Source organism: Hemicordylus capensis, chromosome 4 (assembly GCF_027244095.1).
Source record: "Hemicordylus capensis ecotype Gifberg chromosome 4, rHemCap1.1.pri, whole genome shotgun sequence".
Taxonomy (NCBI): domain Eukaryota; kingdom Metazoa; phylum Chordata; class Lepidosauria; order Squamata; family Cordylidae; genus Hemicordylus; species Hemicordylus capensis.
Genome location: NC_069660.1, coordinates 134,451,077 through 134,475,750, shown reverse-complemented (window position 1 = coordinate 134,475,750; position 24,674 = coordinate 134,451,077).

The window sequence follows — 24,674 nt, the reverse complement described above, 5'->3', positions numbered from 1 at the left end:
CATTGCACAGGGGGGTTCAGGGAACCCAGGCCGCCATGCCCAGGGGCCATGTCTGGGGCCCCAGCCACATCTCCCACATCTGACGTCAGACACGAAGGGCACATGGTCATGTTTGCAAATGGGGCTGCGCAGCTCCATTTTTTGAACAGTTTCAGTCAGCTCTGGGTTCCCAGCCTGGCTGGGAATGCATCTCCCTGCCTTTGCAAATATGGAAAGCCACTCCACTCCACTGCTGCAAACCCAGCACTGACACTTATTTGGAGTCTAATTTCTCCCCTCCCTGAACTCTGAGGTCACACAGAGTTCATTCGGTCACATACTGTTCTATATTTTTGAATGGGGGAGAAATTCCTATTCATTGCATTGAGACAGGCTAAAATCTTTTAAAAATTCTAAAACAAAAACTATGAGCCCCACCAGTTTGGGGCTGCTGGGGGAAGTTGTGGCACACAGTGCCTTGCCCCAAAACCCACCTTTGGGGCATCCTCAAATCCCCATTATTCCCTATGGGGGAAATGCAAAAAATTGGGGGGGAAATTCTAAACTTCGCAGGAGTGTCTGATTGCTTTGGGGTTCGGTAATTCCTAAAAAAATAAAATTAAAAATTGTTGGAGTGTATGACTGCTTTGGGGTTCAGTGTGTGGTAGGCATGCCTGGATATCTGCCACCCACCCCAGTTTTGTGCCCCTAGGAGCTCTGCATAGGGAATAATGGGCTGGTTTGAGTCCCCATTATACCCTATGTAGAACCCCTTAGAACCTGTTGAAGTTGGGTTTTGAATCAAACTGGGGGAGGGTTGGTTTTTTTTTAGCAAAACCAAAACCAAATCTACCCACCTTGGTTTGAATTTGGTTCAAATTCAAACTAAACACACCAAGCCGGTTTTGTGCACACCCCTATTTGTCACCAGTCTTGCTTTGTAATGCTGGACAACTCCTTCTGCATTTTGCTTAATTTTAAAAATCCACTTACACCACACAGTCTTTCTGTGAGAGTCCATGTGTTTTTTGTTTTGTTTTGTTTGTGTTTGCAATGATTCCATTTCTTCTTTTGCAGCTTCCTTCCAGTTTTGTGCTTCAGTTACAGGTAAGGAATCAATTTCTTTCCACGTGCTTGGTTCTTGAAACTTTTCTTCTTCTGCAATGTAGGAGAGTTTCTTAGGCTGAACTCCTTTATTTTGTAGTGTTGAACTCTGCACCCTGTGTTCGTCATCAGCATCCTCTTCTGCTAAATCGCTGCCAGATGTAAAAGTTACAGTGGATCCTTCCTTTTGGTCTTATTGCCTTGATTCTTTCTCCAACTGAAAATTGGGCTCTAAGTATGGCAGTTCACTCGTGGTTGGTTTTTCATTTTCACTGAAGTATGCTACATTGCATATTTCAATTGTTTCTGCGGCAAGATCTAAAATCCTATATCCTCTACATCCTATGGAATAGCCAACAAGTATTCCTTCCTCAGATCTGGTCCTTCTGGCTGTTGGTATATAGGTGTATGCTTTAAATCCAAGCATATGGTTTCGAGCTGTAAGCAACCTGCAGTTTGCCTCACCAAACACCAATTTGAACCTTTGGTTTACACAAAGATTTGCCACCAAGACCTCTGGTTTGGATGCTGAAGGGTTTTGTCTGAATCAGAGCACTGCCATAACCGCAGTTTCAGGCCAATTTTGAAACCACAACCATCGAGGCAGCAGTACAGACGTGCCCTGCTCTATGCTTGTGGCGCTTCTCACTGAGTACCTCCCTGAACACCAGCCCTGCCCCTCCTGTCTCTGATCCAGCAATGCAGTTGCCCAGCATCAGGGACACCCCCACATTCCATCCCAGGCTTGTCAGCCTGTCAAGCAGCACAGCCACACTGGGGCATTCCCTCTCCCCACTCTGTCCCTTGCCCCCCCCCGGCAAGCAGAACTGGAGGGGAAAAGGACGAGATGATAGGGTAGGCAATATGTGCTTTGCTCCCCGAGAAGGAAGCAGCAATGATGTATGTTCACAAGCACAAATACTGCAGGCAGCTAGATAAGCAGGTCCCCTCATCAACACTCTGGGAGGGGAACATTTGGCAGGAATTGTATGTGCAGGATCAGGTTTAAGAGGCAGTCCCAAGCAAGGATTATCTAGCACTCAAGTTCTAAACAGAAAGGTTGGGAAAGTGGGGCCCAGCCCCTTCCTTGTGGGGGAATGTTCACTCTCTAGGCTCACTCATGAGCAGAGCCAATCACCAGGGTCAGCTCTGCTCCAGTCATAGTGCAGTAGAAACAGCAGCAAGGCAGAAGGACAATGCTGACCCAGGCTCAAGAGAGTGCCAGGCCATGGGAACACCCCCTTACCACTCATACAAAGGACCATCAGAGGGGATAGGAGAGAACTGCTGAGCACAATCTCTGCAGATGCCAGATGGCAAAACATCTTCTTCATCCCCTTCTCTCTCCTCTGCGAGGACAAATACCCTGGCAACTGCTCTCCCTGACTTGGTGACTGACACCAAATTGCTGTCAAAGCATGCCCCCTGTCAGCCTATCTGCCCAGGTGAAAATGCTTGTGCCCTGAAACAGCAACCCTGCTCTCCCAGAGTTGCTGGAAATTATGTGAATTTCCAGCAGATCGTGCCAGCAGATCTGCATACAGTACACCACCAGATTGAACCTGGAAATTTTGAATGAGTTTAAAGATCTGTCCATGCAACTGGTGTACCCGCTACCCCCATCCGCAGATGGAGCATCATGATGCCCTTTGGGTGTGTGCAAGGCTTCTCAGGGAATGGATGGTTGCAGCACTTCTGTTCTATCTTTGAAGGATTAGCTTAACTTGTGAGCATACAGTCCAAAGGGAGACCTAGGGCACACACCCCATGATCCTCCACAGTAGACTGGCCCTCTCATGAGAGGGGTAGCCCACCACCATCAAGAAAAATAAGGAGGGCACCCCATCACAGTACTGGGAGGGAAACATCCCTCAATGCTTTGCTCCCTGAGCTTGAGGCAGCAATGATGTATGTTCACAAGCACAAACATTCCAGCTGGCAACACAAGCAGGGCACCCCAACACAGTGCCAGGATTTGGCAGGTGTGTGTGCTCAGGGTTGGGTTTATGAGGCAGCCCCAAGCAGGGATCCTCAAGCAGCCAAGTTCTATTTTTTTAATGTAAAGGTTGGGGAAGGGGGGACCACCCCTTGGTCCCTAGGCTTACTCATGAGCAGGGCCAGTCACCAGGGTCAGTAGCACTCCTGTCAAAGGAGAGTGCCCACTACTGTGAAGATAGAGTATGCTGACCTGGTCTGGACTTCTCAATGATGAGAGTGTAAGGCCACGAGGACACCGCATCACAACTCATGAGAAGAACTATTTGTGGGGAATAAGGTGGGGACACCTTAAGGGAGGAGAGCTGGTCTTGTGGTAGCAAGCATGACTTGTCCCCATACCTAAGCAGGGTCTGCCCTGGTTGTATCTGAATGGGAGACTTGATGTGTGTGCACTGCAAGATATTCACCTCAGGGGATGAAGCCTCTCTGGGAAGAGCAGAAGGTTTCAAGTTCCCTCCCTGGCTTCTCCAAGATAGGGCTGAGAGAGATTCCTGCCTGCAACCTTGGAGAAGCCACTGCCAGTCTGTGAAGACAATCCTGAGCTAGATAGAGCAATGGTCTGACTCAGTATATGGCAGTTTCCTATGTTCCTATGACACACATTAGTAATCGCTAATAATGGATGATGTTAAAACAACCCCTTCTCCCATGCACTCAAGTACCCATCAAAACATGTCCCCCTGCCAGCCCATCCACCCATGTGGACATGTGCACCCTTGCTTCTGCACCCAAATGGCAACCCTGCTCTCCTGGGGTAGCTGGAAATCAAGGCTCCCCTCTTCCATGAATCTCCACACTGGCAGATCTGCACACAGTGCAATGCCAGGCCAGACTCAGGAATTTTGAATGGGTTTTAAGATCCGTCCACACACCTGCCCCCACCCCGTCTGTGCATGTGTCAAAGTCTCCTTTGGGTATGTGCAAGGCTTCAGAGGGAAGAAGAGTTGCAGCACCTCTGTTCTGTTTTTGCCATGGAGAACTGGGGGCCCCACACAAGCAGGCCCCCTTTTGAGGGAGTAGCTCAACTCATGAGTGTGCAGTCCAAAGGGGGAGCTAGGGCTCACACCCTTTTGGTCCTCCCCAGTAATGTGATAGGACTAGCCCACTGGCAGCAACCTGCTAGTGCAGCTGGAGTTCAGTTTGGTCTCCATGGACTGCTTTGCCTGGGTGATCACTCCCAAGAGCATCCTAGGTCATGGTAGGACAGACACACACACACACCCAGATCCTTTGCCCTCTCTCATCTACATATCCCTTCCTAAGAAGTCCCAGCCCCCTCCCCCGAAATTGTGCTTGTGAAGGACTATGTGGGTGAAGGGCTCTTGCAGGGGCAGCAGTTCCATCACTGTCAGAAGAGGCACTGATATGGCATTTAAATGGATTTAAATGCCCTTTCCATGCCGAGGGTGGCAGAGCACTCAAAAATGCATGCTTTTTTAGAGTGGCATGCCCACTTGGAGATAGTGGCAAACTGTGGCTGCTCTGCTGATGTGATGACACTTTCCCCACAGTCCAGTCATGGAGCTTGCTGGGATAGGCCTCAGTGGCCAGGCAGCAGGGAGGGGCTCCCCTCTCCTGGAACTCGAGTTTGGCAGTCCACAGTTTAACAAATGTCTACAATGTGATATCCAGTTTAAAATTGAAATTGCATGTTCGCCAACCTCTGGTTTTGTGTTACATCTGAACCCAGCCTCTATATTTCCATTTTGGAGAATGTTCACGTTCCCTTTAAAACTCATATAACTCAGAACACTGTTGCTGTTTCTTTCATATAGAGAGTGGATAGATTGTTCAAGTAGTCAGTCCCCTCTTTCATTTAAGATTTCAGAGCCTTCAGTGGGGCTGAGGGGTGGGGGAAGAGCAGATTATAACAGTCAGGCATATGAAATATCAAAAGATCTTCAACATGGCATTCTATTAAAATCTAAATCATGTATGCCACTTGATTAAAAAATGAGCAGAACATTGGATAGATTTTATGGGATACCTGTGGTTATTGTGCCTCATTGTTCTCATAAAGCGAGCACTCGCATCCCTTGGGAGCACAGATGTTCAAAGAAAGAACAGCACAATCTGTTGTAGGTCAAAAAGCCAATAGGCTTGATTTTGGCTCCACACCCAAATAACATTCTATTTAGCATCCTCTTCATGGATTTATGAACAGTCACATAGGATTCTGGCATTTCTCCCCTATGAATTTTTTATCGCCTAAAAAATAATAATCAAAAAACTTGAACTTGTACCAGTGAGGTATTTTCTTCCTGTATTAATATTTTCCATCCGATAAATAAGGAGAGCAAAAGGCAATTAAGCGCATAGTTGGTAAATATCATTGCCAAAGCCCATTATAATAACTCAACAAAGGCTTATTTTATGATGAAATTCAATTTAACACTTGAAGTTTCTAGTTAGTCTGTAGTTTGAGGGAGAGTATTTGATTTTGTCATTTAAATACTCTTTCGCTGTTTTCATTATAACATGTCCTGTCACCTCAAAAGCTGCAGATACCTCTGATTAAGTTGAAAAGGTGAAACATGGACAAGCTTATCAGGTAGTTTGGTGAGATCCTTTTAATGCAAATACCAATTTCTCTAGCCTGAGTCAATATCTTTTAAAAATGTAAATAATAATAAGGCCAAGTCATGGTGAATTTCTTTCCACAGAAGTAAATCAAAGTTTACTGTATGGGGTGGGTGGACAATGACCCAGACACTATTTTTATATAACCGTTGCTGAAGAATGTAACTAGAAGTCTATTATTTTAAAATACGTAAGATTCAAAAAGTGTCTGATACAAATAATGTTTATTATTTATTTATTATTTATTTATTTAGCACATTTTTATACCGCCCTATCCCAAGGTCTCAGGGCGGTTCATAACAAATACTAAAAACAGTTTAAAACAAATAATAAACAAAAGTTTAAAAGTTAAAAGCTAAAAAGTTAAAAAGCTAAACGGCCTGGGTAAAAAGATAAGTCTTTAGGCACTTTTAAAAAGCCGCTAGAGATGGGGAGACTCTTATTCCCACAGGAAGTGCATTCCAAAGTCTCAGGGCGACAACAGAGAAGGCCCAGCCCCAGGTGGCCACCAAACGACATGAAGGTAGCCACAGATTAGCCTCCCCTGATGTACGTAGTGGACGATGGGGATCATGCAGAAGAAGACGCTCTCTTAAATACTGAGGGCCTAAGCTGTTTAGGGCTTTATAGGTTATAACGAGCACTTTGTGTTTTGCCTGGAAACTTATCGGCAGCCAGTGCAACTCCTGTAATATAGGAGTAATATGGTCTCTTTGAGATGACCCGGAGACCAACCTGGCTGCCGCATTTTGTACTAATTGTAGTTTCCTGACTACATACAAAGGCAGCCCCACATAGAGTGCATTGCGATCAATCAAGTCTGGAGGTTACCAGCAAGTGTACTACTGTTTTGAAATCATGAACCTCAAGAAACGGACGCAGCTGGCATAGCAGCCAAAGCTGATAGAAAGCGCTTCTGGCCACTGCCTCAACCTGGGGAACCAGGGAAAGGTGTGGATCCAAAAGCACTCCCAGACTGCGTACCTGTTCCTTCTGAGGAAGTGTGACCCCATCTAGAACAGGTAGATCAATATCACTTCCCGAGTGACGACCACACACAATAAGTACCTCCATCTTGTCTGGATTCAGTTTCAGTTTGTTATCCCTCATCCTGCCCATTACTGCTTCCAAGCAGGCATTCAGGGAGGATATGCCTTCTCCTGATGATGCTGACATGGAGAAATAGATTTGGGTGTCATCAGCATACTGATAATACCCAGCACCAAATCTCCGGATGATCTCTCCCAACAGTTTCATGTAGATATTAAAAAGCATTGGAGACAGTATGGCGCCCTGAGGGACCCCATATAAAAGCTCAGATTTTGAAGAGCAACAGTCTCCAAGCGACACCATCTGGACTCTGCCAGAAAGGTGGGAGCGGAACCACTGCAAAGCAGTGCCTCCCACCCCCAACACTCTCAGATGTTCCAGAAGGATACTATGGTCGATAGTATCGAAAGCCGCCGAGAGATCCAAAAGGACCAACAGAGTCACATTTCCTCTGTCCATTCCCAATTGGAGATCATCCATCAGGCCGACCAAAGCAGTCTCCAACCCATAGCCCATCCGAAAACCAGTTTGAAATGGGTCTAGATAGTCAGTTTCCTCAAGACTGCCTGGAGCTGAGAGGCTACCACCCTCTCAATCACCTTGCCCAACCATGGGAGGTTGGAGACAGGCCTGTGGCTATTAAACTCCGAGGGGTCCAAGGCAGGCCTCTTAAGAATAGTTCTAATAATTGCCTCCTTTAAACAAGGAGGCATCCTGCCCTCCCTCAGAGAGGTATTTATAATTGCAACCAGGCTCTCCACAACAACCCCCTTGCCAGATAGTATAAGCCAAGTTGGGCAAGGATCAAGCAGACAGGTGGTAGGACGCACCATTCCAAGCAGCTTATCCACATCCTCAGGAGTCACAAACTGAAATTGATCCAGTCTAACCACACAAGACCAGTTGCTGGATACCTCTGCATCTGACACTGCAATAACTGTGGAGTCTAAATCTAGATCAACCCGAATACGAGAGACTTTGTCCACAAAAAACTCATTAAAAGCGTCACAGTGGGCAACTGATGGTTCCAAATTTGGATTCAGGGGAGCAGGGGGCACTACTAGCCCCCTCACAACCCTGAATAGCTCCGCTGAATGAGAGCCTTAGGAAGCAATACGGGCAGAAAAGAAACACTTCTTTGCTGCACGTATAGCCAGAGCATAGATTTTTAAATGTGCTCTATGTTGTAATCTGTCAGATTCGAGTTGAGTCTTCCTCCACCTCCTCGAGTTGAGTCTTCCTCCTATCTTGCCGCTTCAGCTCCCGTAGATCTTCCGTATACCAAGAAGCCATTTTTGAAGTGTGTCGAGAGGACGCTTAGAAGCGATCATGTCTACTGCCCTGGTGAGCTGATTATTCCAATTCTCCACCAGGGGATCAACTGGATCGCCGGCAGGGCCAACATTAAATCCCTCCAAGGCTTCTTGGAATCCTATTGGATTCAATAACCTTTTTGAATGGACCATTCTAATAGATCCCTCACCCCTGCAGAGGTGGGACGCAACTGTGAGTCCGACCTTAACCAGATGGTGGTCCATCCATGACAATGGGGAGATCACAGGAGTCCCCACCCATGGAACACCACCCTGATTAGAATGAAAGATCAGATTAAGAGTATGACTAGCAACACGTGTAAGTCCAGAGACCACTTGGGATAGGCCCATCATTGTCATGGCTGCTATGAACTCCCAAGCTGCACCAGACAACCCGGTCCCAAAGTGGATATTGAAGTCCCCCAGCACCATAAGCCTGGGGGACGCCAACACCAAACCCGAGTCCAAGTCCGTGAACTCAGTTAGGGACTCTGTTGGGCAGCGGGGTGATCGGTAAACCAACAGAAGTCCCAATCTATCCCTGTTCCCCGAACGTATGTACACACATTCCATATTATCAGACACTCTGATAGGGATCCTGGTCAGGGAGATATTATCCTTAAAGACCACAGCTACCCCACCTCCCCACCCACACTCCCTTACCTGCTCCTCAACAGAGTACCCTGGAGGGAGAGGCTGGGCCCAAACTGGGCCCCCAGCCTCCCCTAACCAAGTCTCTGTGATACAGACCAGGTCAGCCCCTTCATCCCTGATCAAGTCATGGATTACTTCAGATTTGTTTGGGACTGACCTGGCATTACAAAGGAGCAAGGCAAGGTTCTGCAGGTTGTTGGCACTGCTCCCCAAGGTCAAAGAGCTGGCAGGGCAGCCGGAAGGGAAACAGCTATTAAGTTTCTGAGTTCCCTTCCCCTGCAATGGCCTGCTGACCTGCCAACGTAACTTCTTCTATTCCCCGCCACCACTGGAATAGCCGCACCGAGACCAATGGACATGCCCTCCGATCTCCCCATCTCCAGACAGGCTCCAAAACATTCAAAACAAATCCTACCCAAGCCTTATCTCAGCCACCCCCCAACCCTAAAAATACTGAAGCAGGGGGGATGGTCCTCACCCTTGTTGCTCCCCGAAGTGGCTCCCCAAAGGGGCAGCCCCCTGTTATAAGTACAAATAGTATAATAAGTATAATATAAATAGTATAATAGTATAATAAGTACAAAATACAAATAGTATAATATCCCAAGAAGTGGAAAGTGAATAATCGTTTTAGTCCAAAAATAGTGTCAGGGGCTGAATTTGTTTCTCTTGTTTTATGTGTTCTTTATTAGATGTTTTTACCATTGTGTTATTGTAAGCCACCCAGAGAACAATTTATTATCGGGTGGCCAACAAATAAAGTATTTTAGTATTATTATTACTATTTTTATACTTATTAACACTTTAAGAACATAAGAACAGCCCTGCTAGATCAGGCCCAAGGCCCATCTAGTCCAGCATCCTGTTTCACACAGTGGCCCACCAGATGGTTTCACACAGTGGCCCACTTTGCACACTGCACAAAAACAGATTTGCTGGTTTGGCTCTGATCTTGACCAGATTCAAGCCAAGCCAGTCTGGCTTGGTTTTGGCCTGCTTGAAACGGGCCAAGTTCAAGTTTGGACTGAGGTGGTTTGACCGACATGGAGCTATACTGGTACAGGGAATCCAGTGAGGATTCCCTCTTTACCAATACAGGCAGAGGTAGGGGGGCTGTCAGAAGTATACTCATTTATTTACAGTCAACGACCAAATAAACACTACAGCAAAGAACAATACAGTACACTACAATAACATAAGTAAAAAATTTAAAAACCATTTTGCAGATACCTTATTTTACATGCCTCCGAACAAAAACAAACAATCCTATGAGTAACTTCTTCATGCTTACCTCCTAAAAAATAAACAATAAAATATTTCTCATGCCAATCCAAATGTTTCTTTTGATAGGGGGGTGATCTGAATGGAATGGGTAATATCATAGAAAGGGCAGTTAAACAAAGTATGTGTTAATGATTCCACCGCAGCAGCTCCACATGGGCACAAATGTTCCCCCAAGGGGATCCCTCGAGATCTGCCCTCCAACACAGCTGAAGGGAGGATGTTAAAATGGGCCTGAGAGAAGACCCTTCTCAGCCTGGATGTAGGCAAATGTGTAAGGTACGCAGCTGGCCTCGGGTAATTTGAAAAGCTGAGATAATTATATCTGGAAGCAATCAGGCTAAGGTCACTCTGCTTTTCTGTATCTCTTACCCTCTGTGTCAAAAGTATAGAGGGGGTGGAAGGGGAGTAAATCTGTACGTACAAGTAGAAACTATGACTGCAGTGGCCACGGGATGCAGCAGGGGTGGCAGCAGCTTCCCCAACCATGCCAGCCTCCCCCTGAGTAGCCCAAGCACCAATTCAACACTTCCACTGATTCGCCTCACTCAAATGTAAATGAGAAACAGAGTTGGATTTTATCAACATACTAATGACACTTCACTCCAAGTCTACCTATGACTTCACCCATTAGTTTCATGTAGATGTAAAAAATCATGGGAACAAGATGGAGCTGTGCAGGGCCCTGAAGGATAAATGCCATGGAATTGACAGAGGAAGTTTGACTCTGTTGGTCCTTTTGGATCTCTCGGTGGCTTTCGATACTATCGACCATAGTATCCTTCTGGAGCATCTGAGGGGGTTGGGGGTGGGAGGCACTGTTTTACAGTGGTTCCGCTCCTGCCTCTCGGACAGATTCCAGATGGTGTCAATTGGAGACTGTTGCTCTTCAAAATCTGAGCTTAAGTATGGTGTCCCTCAAGGCTCCGTACTTTCTCCAATGCTTTTTAACATCTACATGAAACCGCTGGGAGAGATCATCAGGGGATTTAGAGCTGGGTGTTACCAGTACGCTGATGACATCCAGATCTACTTCTCCATGTCAACTTCTTCAGGAGCTGGCATATCCTCCCTAAATGCCTGCCTGGAAGCAGTAATGGGCTGGATGAGGGAGAATAAACTGAAGCTGAATCCAGATAAGACTTATTGAGGTACTTATTGTGTTGGGTCAGAACTCTAGAGACAATTTTGATCTGCCTGTTTTAGATGGGGTCACACTTCCCCAAAAGGAACAGGTTCACAGTCTGGGAGTACTTCTGGATTCACACCTCTCCCTGGTTTCTCCAGTTTCTCCCTGGTTTCTCCGGCCAGGGGTGCTTTCTATCAGCTCTGGCTGATACGCCAGCTGCACCCGTTTCTTGAGATCAATGACCTCAAATCTGTGGTACATCTGCTGGTAACCTCCAGACTTGACTTTTGTAATGCGCTTTACGTGGGGCTGCCTTTGTACATAGTCCGGAGACTTTAGTTGGTTCAGAACGTGGCAGCCAGGTTTGTCTCTGGGTCATCTCAGAGAGACCATGTTACTCCTTTACTGATGGAGTTACACTGGCTGCCGATAGGTTCCCGGAAAAAATACAAAGTGCTAGTTATAACTTACAAAGCCCTAAACAGCTAAGGCCCTGGGTATCTAAGAGAGTGTCTTCTTCATTATGAGCCCCACCGCCCACTGAGGTCATCTGAGGAGGTCCGTCTCCAGTTACCGCCAACTCATTTGGTGGCTACACAGAGACGGGCCTTCTCAGTCGCTGCCCTGAGATTGTGGAATGCGCTCCCTGCTGAGATACGATTGTCCCCATCTCTGGCAATTTTCAAAAAACACCTGAAAACCCATCTTTTCACCCAAGCTTTCTCATCTTCTTAAATTTTGGGGGGTTTAATATCTGGTTTATTTTAAAATTCAAAACCCGATTTCGGGGCTTTTAATCACTGTAATGGTTTAATTATTGTTTTAAAATGTTTTTAAATTATTAACTGTTATGTTGTTTTTTAATTTGTTTTAGCTCTTTACTGTTTTAGTGGTTTGTTTTAATTGTAAACCGCCCTGAGCCATTTTGGAAGGGCTGTATACAAATTAAATGAATGAATGGATGGATGGATGGATGGAAGAATTAGTCTTCCAGCACCAACATCTGGAAATAGCTGTCCAGATAGGAATGGAAACACAATTATCCCAATCTACAGAGCTCAAATCAGCCTGGTTGGGATGGTTTTCTCATCATTTCCAGCCTGTTCTGTCCTCTTCACAGTGGTGGTGGCCATTTTGGAAGTCACCGTGCATGTGCACTGGCAGTGGCTAGTCATGCAGATGGTGGCCCTGGTCACACAGATGGCTAGTGCACATGCACGGTGACCTCCAAAATGGCCACAACCAGTGGCCCAGAACAAGCTGGAAACAGCCAGAAAACCACCCAAACTGGGTTGATTTGAGCACGGTGGGAGGCTGGCGGGGGGTGGGGTGGGCTGGCAGTGGGAGGAGGAACCTCCAGAGACACCCTACACACACAGTCATGGCAGCACCCCCTGGAGCACAACCATCTCCATCAGGATAACTGCAACCACCCCTCTTCTAGAGAGATATAGGCCACATTCATACATAACACAGGTGAAGGGACCTCCAGTTTCAGAAACTATATGCCTGAATGCGGGCAACCACAGTTTTGTAAAGAAATGGATCCGCAGTTTCTTTCCCCGAACTGTCTTGTGTACCTTCAGCTTGTACTGAGGACCGGGCCTCCGGTTCTGCAGTGCCAGGTTTACATCTGAATGCTGGCCCCACAGTTTCCTTCTGTAACTGGCTGGCACTCTGGCTGCTATTGACTGCTGGAGATGTCCTTCATTAAAGGAGGAAGCCCTGGCAGCCAGTTCCCCCTCCCCTCTGCAGTCAGCAAGATTGCAAAGATGGAGTTCTTCATTTTTTCCAAATGCGCCCAGGAGAGCGGGGGGAGGGGTGCAGCACCACAGTCCCATGGGACCTGTGGTTCCGCGTTATATCTGAAGGTGGCCATTAACTGCCTTCTGGGCCAACAATTAAATCCCCTCTGCTATGTGAAGGACAAAGGTTCAGTAGATATCTGGTGGGCCTCATCCCTCCAAATAGCTTGTCCATTTCAAAGGCTGCAGTTATTGAAACTCATCACACAAAAGAGGAATAAATGGTGTTCTTTACTGAAGTGTTGAATTGGTGATATCCAGGTCAAGTGGATGTGAGCAATTTTACCATCAACAAGTTTGGCAAACATGGCAAAGCATGCCAAATCACTGAGGAAACTCTGCTACACAACATCCCAGTGAAGCAATAGGGGTGGTGAACTATTCCCAATCTGTGATCTCTCATTCAAGGATTTACCATTGCTTATATGATTGCCATGTTACTTATTTTGAGATATATGGGTCTCTGCTTAATGGACTCTGTGTTTATAATAAATTTTAATGTTCCACATATATTCTTGTTAACTGTAACACCAAGTTACCTCACTTATTTTCTCAACCCATATCCCCTTTTAAAATTTTCATCTTCTTTTATGTCGCTCTGTTTTTACTCCCGATTGTTTCCTTACTACTGTCCAATTTATATCTCTCTTTGTAGCATTTACTTGTTGCTCAGTCCCACCAAACATTCTTTATTGTACATTCCTGTTTTCACCATTCCCTTCTTTTGAAGCCACTGTGGTGTAGATCAGGGATTCTCAGTGTTGGGTCCCCAGGTGCAATTGGACTTCAACTCCCATAATCCTCAGCTCCAGTGGTATTTGGTTGGGGATTATGGGTCCAATAACATCTGGGGACCCAATGTTGAGAATCCCTTGTGTAGATGATAAGAGTGTTGGACTTGGATTAATTCAGCCATGAAATTTACTGGGTGATCTCAGGCTAGTGTCTTTATACCTTTCAGCCTAGCCTGCCTCAAGGTTTTGTGTGAAAATCACCCCATGTAAGCTTCCTGAGCGCCTGAAGAAAGGAGGATACAAATAATATAGAAAGGTATTTCCACTTTTGTGGGGTGGGGAGCGAAAGCGAGAGAGAGCAAGAGAGAACTATATTTTGTTTCTTCTTCGAGAAGAGTCCTTAACAAATTATGCAAACCACATTTTGGTAGTTAGCTTTCGAAAGAATATTGTCAACTAACAGGTAACAGTAATGCAGCTGGACTGGAAAGAAGCCTTTTCTTGATTGGTAGTGGCAAGCACTGATGTAAATTTGCAGCGCTGGAGTTTCAGAGAACTAATTGTTACCCTGTGAATTGCTTTGCACGCTAAGTAGTACAAGGTTACAGCAATGTTCTCTCTCGCTCAGGGAAACTGCTTTAAAGGTCATCTTTCCTTGCCGTGCATGTCAAGTTGAGAACTTGACTTTCACAGTGGCTTTGACACCTTACTCAGCTAGCAATTCAGAGGACTTGGAATGTCTCTCATAAGCACTTAATGTTAACTAACAGCACAGTTGTGCAGGTTAGTTAGAGATGAACAGAGTTATCTTTGTACAGAGAAATCAGTGTGGTACCGTTCTGTGTGGATTGTACTTTAGCATGCAGTGACAATTAAAATATGACAATGCTGGCACAAATCAGAACTTCAGTATCACCATGCTGCCCTACCAATACATTTCACTAATCTTATTTAAAGTCTTAAACTTCCCTCAAAATTTTGCCCAAGTAGGAGACTCAAAATACTGCTTGAAATTAGGCTTTGGACAAGATTCAGTGGCAGCTCCAGGAATGTTAAGTCATACAGAAGAACTCCTAGAGCTGATGTTCTGCTTCATGCAGCTTCCTCTTCACACTTCTGCAGCAAACTCTGAGGATATGAAGTAAAGACCACATTATTTGTTATGTAGTGTGATGCAGATAATTATCTTGCCAATCCGGGCAGAGTTCTCTAAACACATTTCAACATAACAAATGTAACATAATGATTCCCCTGAAAGGCTGGTGAGATTCTCCTTGTCACTTCTTGCCCCTGTAAACTGATAGTGCTTGAAAGCAACCATGAGGAGTCAAGGAAGGGTTGTTTGGGTGAAACTGAAAACCTGGGTGGTCACGAATGATTTGCAACTATGACATTCTACACACAGTAGGGATCTTCACTGTAGGAGCCTCCCCTTCACGCTTACTAACTAAATTTACCTAGGTGAACAATAGCTCTTTCTTTACTTACTTTAATGTTTTATCATGCAACATAAAATGCAATAATACAACTTAATACACAGTCATATTCACTCAAATCCAATCAGATGTATCATGTCTCCCCCCCAAACAACAGCTGTGAAGCAAAGGTGGCCAACCTGAGGGTCTCCAGCTGTTGTTGGACTATAACACTGTTACAATTTATTTATTATTTATTTAAAATATTTATACCCCGCCCCTCCAGTATAAAATATCTATACCCTGCCCCTACTGCTCAGGAAGGATGAATCACAACAATAAAATAGATACAATGTAAAACAAAAGTAATAAAATTAACCAAATTAAGTAAACAAGTTAAAAGTCAGGCTAAAACCACAATCAGAATTATGTTTCAAATTAAAAGTTATTTTAAAAGTGAACAATTCAGAATTATAAAAACTAACAAGTTGATCTAGTACGAACTAATCAGCCTAATTTCCTTTTCCTGTCTCTACAACTGGACTAAATTTGGTTCAAATTGACATCCACAAGTTAGATCTCTTGCACCTCAAAAGTTCATGCACCCACCATCTTGGATCAGGGTGGATTACATAATTACAAACTACACCACTGAGGTGTCCCTGTGTGTCACTCACTACAACTGTATCAAATGTGGTTCAAATCAGTTAGACAGTCCTCAGCTTAGTATACTTGCACCTCAAAAGTTCACACGTCCACCATCTTGGATGAGGGTGGATGACATCACCACAAACTACACCACTGGGGCATCACTATGTGTCCATACAGCTTTGGCAAATATGCTTCAAATTGGTTAGACGCTAGTGCACTTGTGACTGAAAAGTTTACATGTCTGCCATCGTGAATTGGGTTGGATGACATTGTCACAATCTACGTCATTGAGGTGTCCCTATGTGTCCCTTTAGCTGTAGCAAATTTGGTTCAAATCAATTAAGCAGTTCACAAGTTAGCCCTCTTGTGCCTCCAAAGTTTACTCATTTGCCATCTTAAATCGGTGTGGATGACATCATCACAAACTATGCCACTGAGGTGTCCCTGTGTGTCACTCACTGAAACTGTATGTACTTTGGTTTAAATTGGTTAGGCAGTCCACAAATTAGCCCGCTTTCACCTCAGATGTTTATGCAGCTGCCATCTTAAATTGGAGTGGATGACATCAACAAACACCATGCCATTTGGGCATCCTTATCTGTCCCTTTAGCTGTAGCAAATTTGGTTCAAATGTGTTCAGCAGTTCGCAAATTAGGCCACTTGCACCTCAAATGTTCACATGCCTGGCATCTTGGATCAGGGTGGGTGACATCATCACAAACTATGCCATTAAGGTGTCCCTGTGTGTCACTCACTGCAACTGTATTAATCTGGTTTAAATCAGTTAGGCAGTCCACAAATTAGCCTGCTTGCACCTCAAAAGTTTACATGTCCGCCATCTTGGATCAGGGTGGATGACATCATCACAAATTATGTTGTTGAGGTGTCCCTGTGTGTCCCTCCAGCTGTACCCAATTTGGTTCATATTGGTCCAGGTGTTGCAAAGTTCATAGGGGGGACACACGGACATGCAGACACATATACAGAATGCTGGGTGATCTCAAAAGCCTACTGGCTTATGGATATATCAGATAAACTAAATAGCCTACCAGATATAACCAAAAATGGAGCATTAAAAGGCCTCTTTAAAAAGATGTGTTTTAATTGTTTTTTTAAAAAACACTGAGGGAGGGAGCATGAGGAAGCTCTTCAGGGAGGGTGTTCCAGAGCCGAGGGGCCATTGTCTCTAGTCCCTGCCAACCGGATCTCTGTTAGTGGTGGGGTCATGAGCAGGGCCTGAGATGATGAGAAGATGGCCCTGACAGGTTCATATGGGCGAATGTGGTCCAACAGGTACCCTGGCCTCAAGCTGTATAGAGCTTTAAAGGTCAAGACCAGCACTTTGAATCTAGCCTGGAAGTGGACCAGTAATCAATGAAGCTGCCGCAGGATGGGTGTGACACTCATGAAGCAACTTGCACCCTCAAGAATTCTTGGAGTGGCATTCTGCACCAGCTGAAGCTTCAGAACCATCTTCAAGGGAAGCCCCACATAGAGTGCATTGCAGTAGTCCATTCTGGGTTTTAACAAAGCATGAGTGACTGAGGTCAGGTTTGACTTGTCCAAGGAGGGTCGCAGCTTTCTTACCAGCCGTAGTTGATAAAGGGCACTTCTGCACACCACCATCACCTGCGCCTCCAAAGATAGCATCGGGTCCAGAAGGACTCCCAAGCTGCGGACTTTGTCTTTCAGAGTGAGTGTGACACCGTCCAGGACCAGATTTACCTCATTACTTGGATTATCAGTTCTACCAACCCAGAGCACTTCCGTCTTATTTGGATTAAGTTTCAGCTTGTTTGCCCCCATCCAGTCCAGAACAGCCTCCAAGCCCAGGTTCAGAGCATCCACTGCCTCCCTGTTGTCTGCTGACTTAGAAGATAGGTAGAGCTGGGTCTCATCAGCATACTGATGGCACCTCAGCCCACACCCACGGATGACCTCTCCCAGACATTTCATGTAGATGTTAAACAGCACGTGGGACAGAATAGATCCTTGTGGCACCCGATAGGCTAAAGACCAAGGGGTGGAGCAGGCATCCCCCAGCACCACCTTCTGAGTACAACTCTCCAGGTTCCTAAGCCACCATATAACTGTGCCCCCAAGTCCCAACCCTGAGAGATGTTCCAGAAGGATACCATGGTCGATGGTATTGAAAGCCACTGAGAGGTCCAGGAGGATCAACAGAATCACACTCCCTATGTCTATCTTCTGGCACAGGTCATACAACCAGAGTGACTAAGGCAGTTTCTGTCCCATATCCAAGTTGGAAGCCAGACTGGAAAGGATCTAAGATTAATCCAGGATTTCCTGGATTATGATGCCACAATGCTCTCCAACACCTTGCCCAAGAAGTGGAGGTTTGAAACTGGTTGAGTTATATAAGATACCAGGGTACAATGAGGGCTTTTTAAGAAGGGGCCTAATGAATTCCTCCTTCAGGTGAGGGGGCAGCACCCCATGCTCTAGAAAGGCATTCACCACCCCCGCCACCCATGGACCCAGTCCTTCCCTAGAAGCCTTCACAAACCATGAAGGGCAAAGGTCAAGGATGTGCATGAGAGGCCTCAGACTTCCAAGCAGCTGCTTCACCTCCTCAGGCAACACAGTCTGAAAACCATCCAATATAACAAAATTAGATTGTGCATTGGCAACATCCAGTTCCAGTGCTGCCAAAATCTTAGCATCCAAGTCAGAACAGATATGCGTGATCTTATCCGCAAAGTGTAACACAAATTGGTCACAGCGGGCTGCCGAGGGTTCTGTTTGATATTCTTTGGGGTCCTCACCTAAGAGGCCCCGAACCACTCAAAAAAGCTCCACTGGATGACACTGAGCAGACTCAATGGTGGTGGGAAAGTAGCATTTCTTCACCACCATTACCACTATAATGGCCCTAAATATGAACTTTTCCACCAACAATGGTCAGGCCGTCTACAAGCCTGCTTCATTGACCGCAACTCACCTGTATACCAGGGAGTAACTTGGGCTTGGCGGATCAGGAGAGGACACCTCAGTGTGACCATGTCAATCATCCAACCCATCTCCTCGTACCAAAGGGAGACCAGGGCACCAACAGGACCATCCACTCTCTCAGCAGGAAACTCCCTCAGAGCCGTCCGGAATCCATTAGAGTCCATAAGCCTCTGAGGTGGACCTAACTGGTCCCCCCCTCACCACAGAGGTGTTCCACCCTCAGTTCAATCTTCACCAGATAGTGATCCATCCATGACAATGGTATTGAGGCCTCCTGGACTACTCACAGAGCACCACTGTCCACCATTGACCCAAAGACCAAGTCAAGCATATGGCCTGCCACATGTGTGGGACCATAAATCAGTTGAGACAAGCCCATGGTCATCATGGAGGCCATGAAGTCCTGAGCTGCACCAGACAAGGTAGCCTCAGCATGGACAATAAAGTTATCCAAGGCTAACAGTCATGGGGTCCTCAACAGCACATCCAAGACCACCTCAAGCAGCTCAGGCAGGGAGACTGTTAGATAGTGGGGTGGGCAGTATACCAACAGAACCCAACTTTGTCTAGTGATACCATCACTACATGCAGGCACTCGAACTGATCAGAAAGGCAGACAGTGCATATGGTGAGGGGGGTGGTTTTCTGATGAACCAGGGCAATCCTATCTTCCCGCCCACCTCCTTGGCTGATGCTGCACCTGGAAACCAGATGGGTACAACTGGGAGAGATTTACATCTCCCCCCTCATTCTTCCCTCCCCCTCAACCAGGTCTCCATGATGCATGCCAGGTCCACATGCTCATCCAGAATAACCTCCCGGATGGCTGTGGTCTTTGCATTTATAGGTCTGGCATTTAATCGCACCAGCTTCAGGCAAGAAGGGCTGGTAGGAGAGTTACTGGTGTCTCCTTGGATGGGAGAAGGACCAGAGGGCATAATGACTTTGATCTAGCCAAAGCGCCATCCCATCACCTGGCATGTCCTACTCCCACCACTACGCTCTCCACCAAGGACTACCTCAATTGAAAGGGCCTCCTCCAAAGTAATATGCCCCCCAAACACATATTGTGAAGACCAACACCAAGGAAGGACAAGGAAAAAAACCTCCCTCCTATTAAAACCAAGGCAATACTCTCTAGTTAATCTGGTAGGCTCTATGCATCTGCTAAATCTACAAGGAGCCAGCGTGGTATAGTGGTTAGAGTGCTGGACTAGAACCGGGGAGACCCGAGTTCAAATCCCCATTCAGCCATGATACTTGCTGGGTGACTCTGGGCCAGTCACTTCTCTCTCAGCCTAACCTACTTCACAGGGTTGTTGTGAGGAGAAACATAAGTATGCAGTACACCGCTCTGGGCTCCTTGGAGGAAGAGCGAGATATAAATGTTAACAATAACAATAACAACAATAATAATAATACTATATGCCAGGAAGGCATGGGGAGGGCTGTTGCCAACAATGCTTCTGCTCACCAATCCACCAAGTTCACTGTTCCTCTTAATCCCTCTGGCTGCTGCAGTCCACCAGCTGTTCCCCACTCAGCTGAGAGCCACAAGGATCAGAGCCCTTGTGCTCTCACCCTTCGGCTCGCACCAAGAGGCTCACACCCCTGACTCAGCTTGTCTTGCTGGTCCTTGTGTCTGCCTCTCCCCAGATGTTCAGGACACTACCATCCAAGGCAGGCCCATCATCACTGTACATCCCCTTTATATCCCCCCTTACAAACCTTGTACCTCCCACTGCACTGGGCTGGACCTCCACCCTCCTTTATTCCCTTTAACAAGCTTTCACCCCTTACAGCTCTGTCATGACCCTTCTTTACTCCTCCTCCCTCCCCTTATGGCCCCCTCCCCACTGATGTCATAGCAGTGCACCTCTTCTGCAGCTCCCTCTCGGAGTTGCTCTGGAGGAGATTGCTCTTCAGCTGAGTCCTCCTGTTGGTTTGGCCCGCTTTCGGCCATCCAGGCCTGGCTTCTATCGGCTGGCTTGCCCGCCGCCTTCCTTCCCCAGCCGTCACCTGCTCCAGAGGAGGAGGTAAGGATGGTGAGAGGTCGTGGCGGACACATATTAAAATGAAAAAGATGATGATGATGATGATGATGATGATGATGATGATGATGATGATTGATGATGACGGCATACTAATGAAATAGAATAGAACTCATAATAAAATACATTAAACTGCAGTGTTCAACCCTAATCCACAAAAACATGCCTTGCAGACAGACCTTAACCTTGCAATGTCTCTTAGAAAGGCTCAGACTTAAAAGCCAGGCTCAGACTTTAGTAATCTACAAGGAGAGGGAGTTTCCTAACCATGTGGCCACATAGATTCAGTGGGCCCACTACTTTTTTAAAAATTGTAATTAGTAGCTTATAGAAATTTTCTATTGTCTTTCACATTGACATTAAAAAAGAGAAATAATTCCCTTAAAACACACACACACACACACACACACACACACACACACCCTTATTTATTATTTATTTAGCATATTTCTATACTGCCCATTACCAAAGTTTCTAGGTGGTTAACAATATTAAAACAAAACAATTTACAACATATAAAAGTTCAAATCATAATACCTAAAAACCACTAAAACCACCTTGAAATTCAAATAAACTAATACTTAATGAGGTGAGTCTCATGATCGGTGAGACCCGCCTCCTTAGCCCGCTTTCCCCACAGACGATCCACAGACAGCCCAGGGCAGCCAAATCAGCTGCCCACACGACTGCCAGCTTGTCACGGAGCCAACGGGGGCTGCGCAGATCGGGGGCCGCATGGCCCCTGGAAGTTCCAGGATGCCCCGCGTGAGTGCGTGGGGCATCCTGGAGAGACCCCCAGGGTCGGGAGGCTTGTTTCAGCCTCCTGCTGGGGGTCTCCTCATGTGTTGCTGCAGCACGGAGCCACACAGCTGCAATACACGATCAAAAAGATGGGGTTAGCGGAGCGCTCGCTCCACTAACCTCGCCTAAAGGGAGGGGGAATTAGAAGGGTTTGCTGTTCAGAGCCGCACAGCTCCCATGGCAGCAGACCATCAGCAAAAAGCAGGCTAGGCTCCCTTAGCCCACTTTTTGCTGATCATGAGAATCTCCTCATAATCTCTGGGTGATACACACCTTTCTAGAATGTTGCTGTCTGTTCAAGCGTGTCTTGGGTAGATTTGCCTCACCCAGCCTTGAATGAAGCACAAGCTGGTGGGCTTCTTTAATGGGTTGAGGGGCCTGGAGGGTCAGGGCATGTGGGCCATTGGGACTCCAGCCCTAGCCCCTCACTTGGTATTTCTGCAGCATCCTTCTGTCCTACCATGGATCACAGTGTGGACTTTGCTGGTTGTCATGTTGGGTAGGAATCTTTTGGCCCTCCATGGAATTGGTCTGAATTGGAAGGCCTTTTTTTGTCTACCTCACATTATCTCCATAGTTAGGTAGGTCTCCTGGGTTTTCCTGGTCTGGGAGGAGCTTCACTATCCTTAAAGGCTGCATGGCTTGTGGAGGGGAGAGATGATTCCTGCTTGACCTTATCTGTGGGCTAAGAAGAGCGGTGATCAGATTTAGGACTGTGATGCTGCTTTTGGCCAAGGTGTAACCCCACTTAAAATGCAATCTAATTAATAAAGTTGTGGCCAATTTTATCCAGTTTTGTTGGTTCATGCTTTCATTGGTTTGTGGGCAAGAAGTTTTCTTTCGAATCACATTCCAGTATTTTGTCTTCATCCAGCAAAGTAGAGAGATAAGGAGCCAGAGGAGAGAAAAAAAGACAGAGAGCAAGTGATGTTATTGTTGCATATCAACTGGGCAAGTAGCCAGATGAGATATTAGGCTACAACTCATGTTTTGAGACAATATAGTTCTCAGCAAAGCATTGTGAAAAGCATCTTGTAGGCATTTGTATGAGGTATCCCTTTGTATAAACATTGCACGTGCCCATTGTAGGAGTTCCACTGCTCAGTCATCATTATTGAGTAGGGAGTTGGATTTCCAAGCCTATAACAGCAGTTGCTTAGCAACTAAGGCTGCACAACTAATCCAAGCAGTTTGCATCCTGTTTAGGGCCCACAGAGGCACCACTTGCTGATCCCCACTGTAAGATATATTGGTCTTAAGCAGATTAAGTATATATAGGTCAATCTGGCACCTTGAGAGATATCTAGAAGTCAAACGGGTCATATTTGCTGCCTTGGAAACAGAATAACATGCCCCTATATCAGGATGAATACTCCCATCAAAATGTGAGTTCTGCAGATCAACAATGCAGATCAGATGAACCATAAAGATGGGTAGAGAATGAGGCTATTCCTCCTGGGCAGCTGGATCGGCTGCCCACATGACTGCCGGCTCCGTCACGGAGTCGGCAGGAGTTATGAGGATCGGGGGCCGCGTGGCCCCAGAAGTTTTGGGATGCCCCATGTGAGTGCGCAGGGCATCCTGGAGAGACCCCTGAGCCCGGGAGGCTGCTTGTAGCCTCCTGGTTGGGGGTCTACTCGTGTGTTTCCGCGCACCACGGTGACACATGAGCAAAGGAATGAGGTTAATGGAGCACTCGCTCCGTTAACTTCATTTAAGGGGAGGGTGTTCTTGGTGGGCTAGCCTAGAAAAAGCGGGCTAAGCTCCCTTAGCCCACTTTCCGTTGATCGACAAGTGTCTGCTCATCTGTGGGGAGAGCGGGCTAAGCCGATTGTGAGAAGAGCTTCAATATCTTCCAGGATGTCCTGCAACACATTTGGTGGTTTGAATATCAGTGGTGCATCAACCTAATTATATGTATTCAGTACAATATTTCAGGCACAATATTCTTCAAAATATTAAAACTATTGACACTAGGCCTGGGCCACAAAGTGAATGAAGAACAAAAATAATCTTCCTTACTTTCTCATTATACTTTGAGCTGTTTAGGATCAGGTCAGATGAACTATGTAATCCAATGGCAGTGAGACAATGCATCAGTTGAAGAGGAGGTGTGCATACCCACACTCTTGCCCCTTGCATTTAGGACAGACTGACCTTTTTGTTTGCAATGAACTGCTATAGCTGATCCGAAATACCCCTCCCATTTTCTCCACCAAGTTCTCAGGTGGAGAAAATGGAAGGTCAATTTCTTTATTTTTTCAGAGAAATGTTGACCAATTTCTGACAGTCAATCACATGTTGAGAACACCACTCTGGTCTTGCCCCATCCCAGCATGCCAACATAATCAGAAGGGGCTAAACACTCCAGCTGGGTCTTAATTGCAGTTTGTTTTTAATTGTCTGAACCAGTCCTTTGTTATGATTTGTGCTGGTCTAAGCAGGTCCCATTCTGAAGTAGCAAAAATAAAGGGGGTATACGCAGAATTCTCCAGGGTCTGAGGAAGAAAGCGTACCATTGGTTAGTGGTGGCAACAGATGTCCTTTACAAAAAAATGAATTTGTGCTATGCTTATGTGCCTTCCTCACCCTAGTTTATTCTGTGCCTTTGCAGGTAGCAATAGGTTCAGAAAGAAGCACTAGACCTCTTCTGGGCATTCAGTTATATCCAGCTGCCATTCGCATCGCCCCCCCCCCCCGCCACCAGTCCTTGCAAAATTATGCTACATCATTCCAGGGGCATTCTAGGAAGAAAATTAATAGACAGCTGCCAAGAATAAGGCTTTTAGTGCTGCTTCTGCCTGCAAACGCACAGCATAAATTGTAAAAAAAGAAGAAGAATTTATGCCACAATTGTCATGCCACCAAGCAGCAGTAAGCTACCTCCTGTGAAACTTTGCAAAAGTTTCTGGTCCATCCCATAAATATCTTCAGTTTTGTTTCCCCCTTATGGAACCATCAAATTTTGTTGAAATTATTTCTAAATTTTCAGATCAGCTCTAGTGTTACTATAGAACAGGCATCCGCAAACTGCGGCCCTCCAGATGTTGCTGAACTACAACTCCCAGCAATTTTTTGTGGCTGGGTATGCTGGGAGTTGTAGTTCAGCAACATCTGGAGGGCCACAGTTTGGGGATGCGTGCTATAGAACATGAG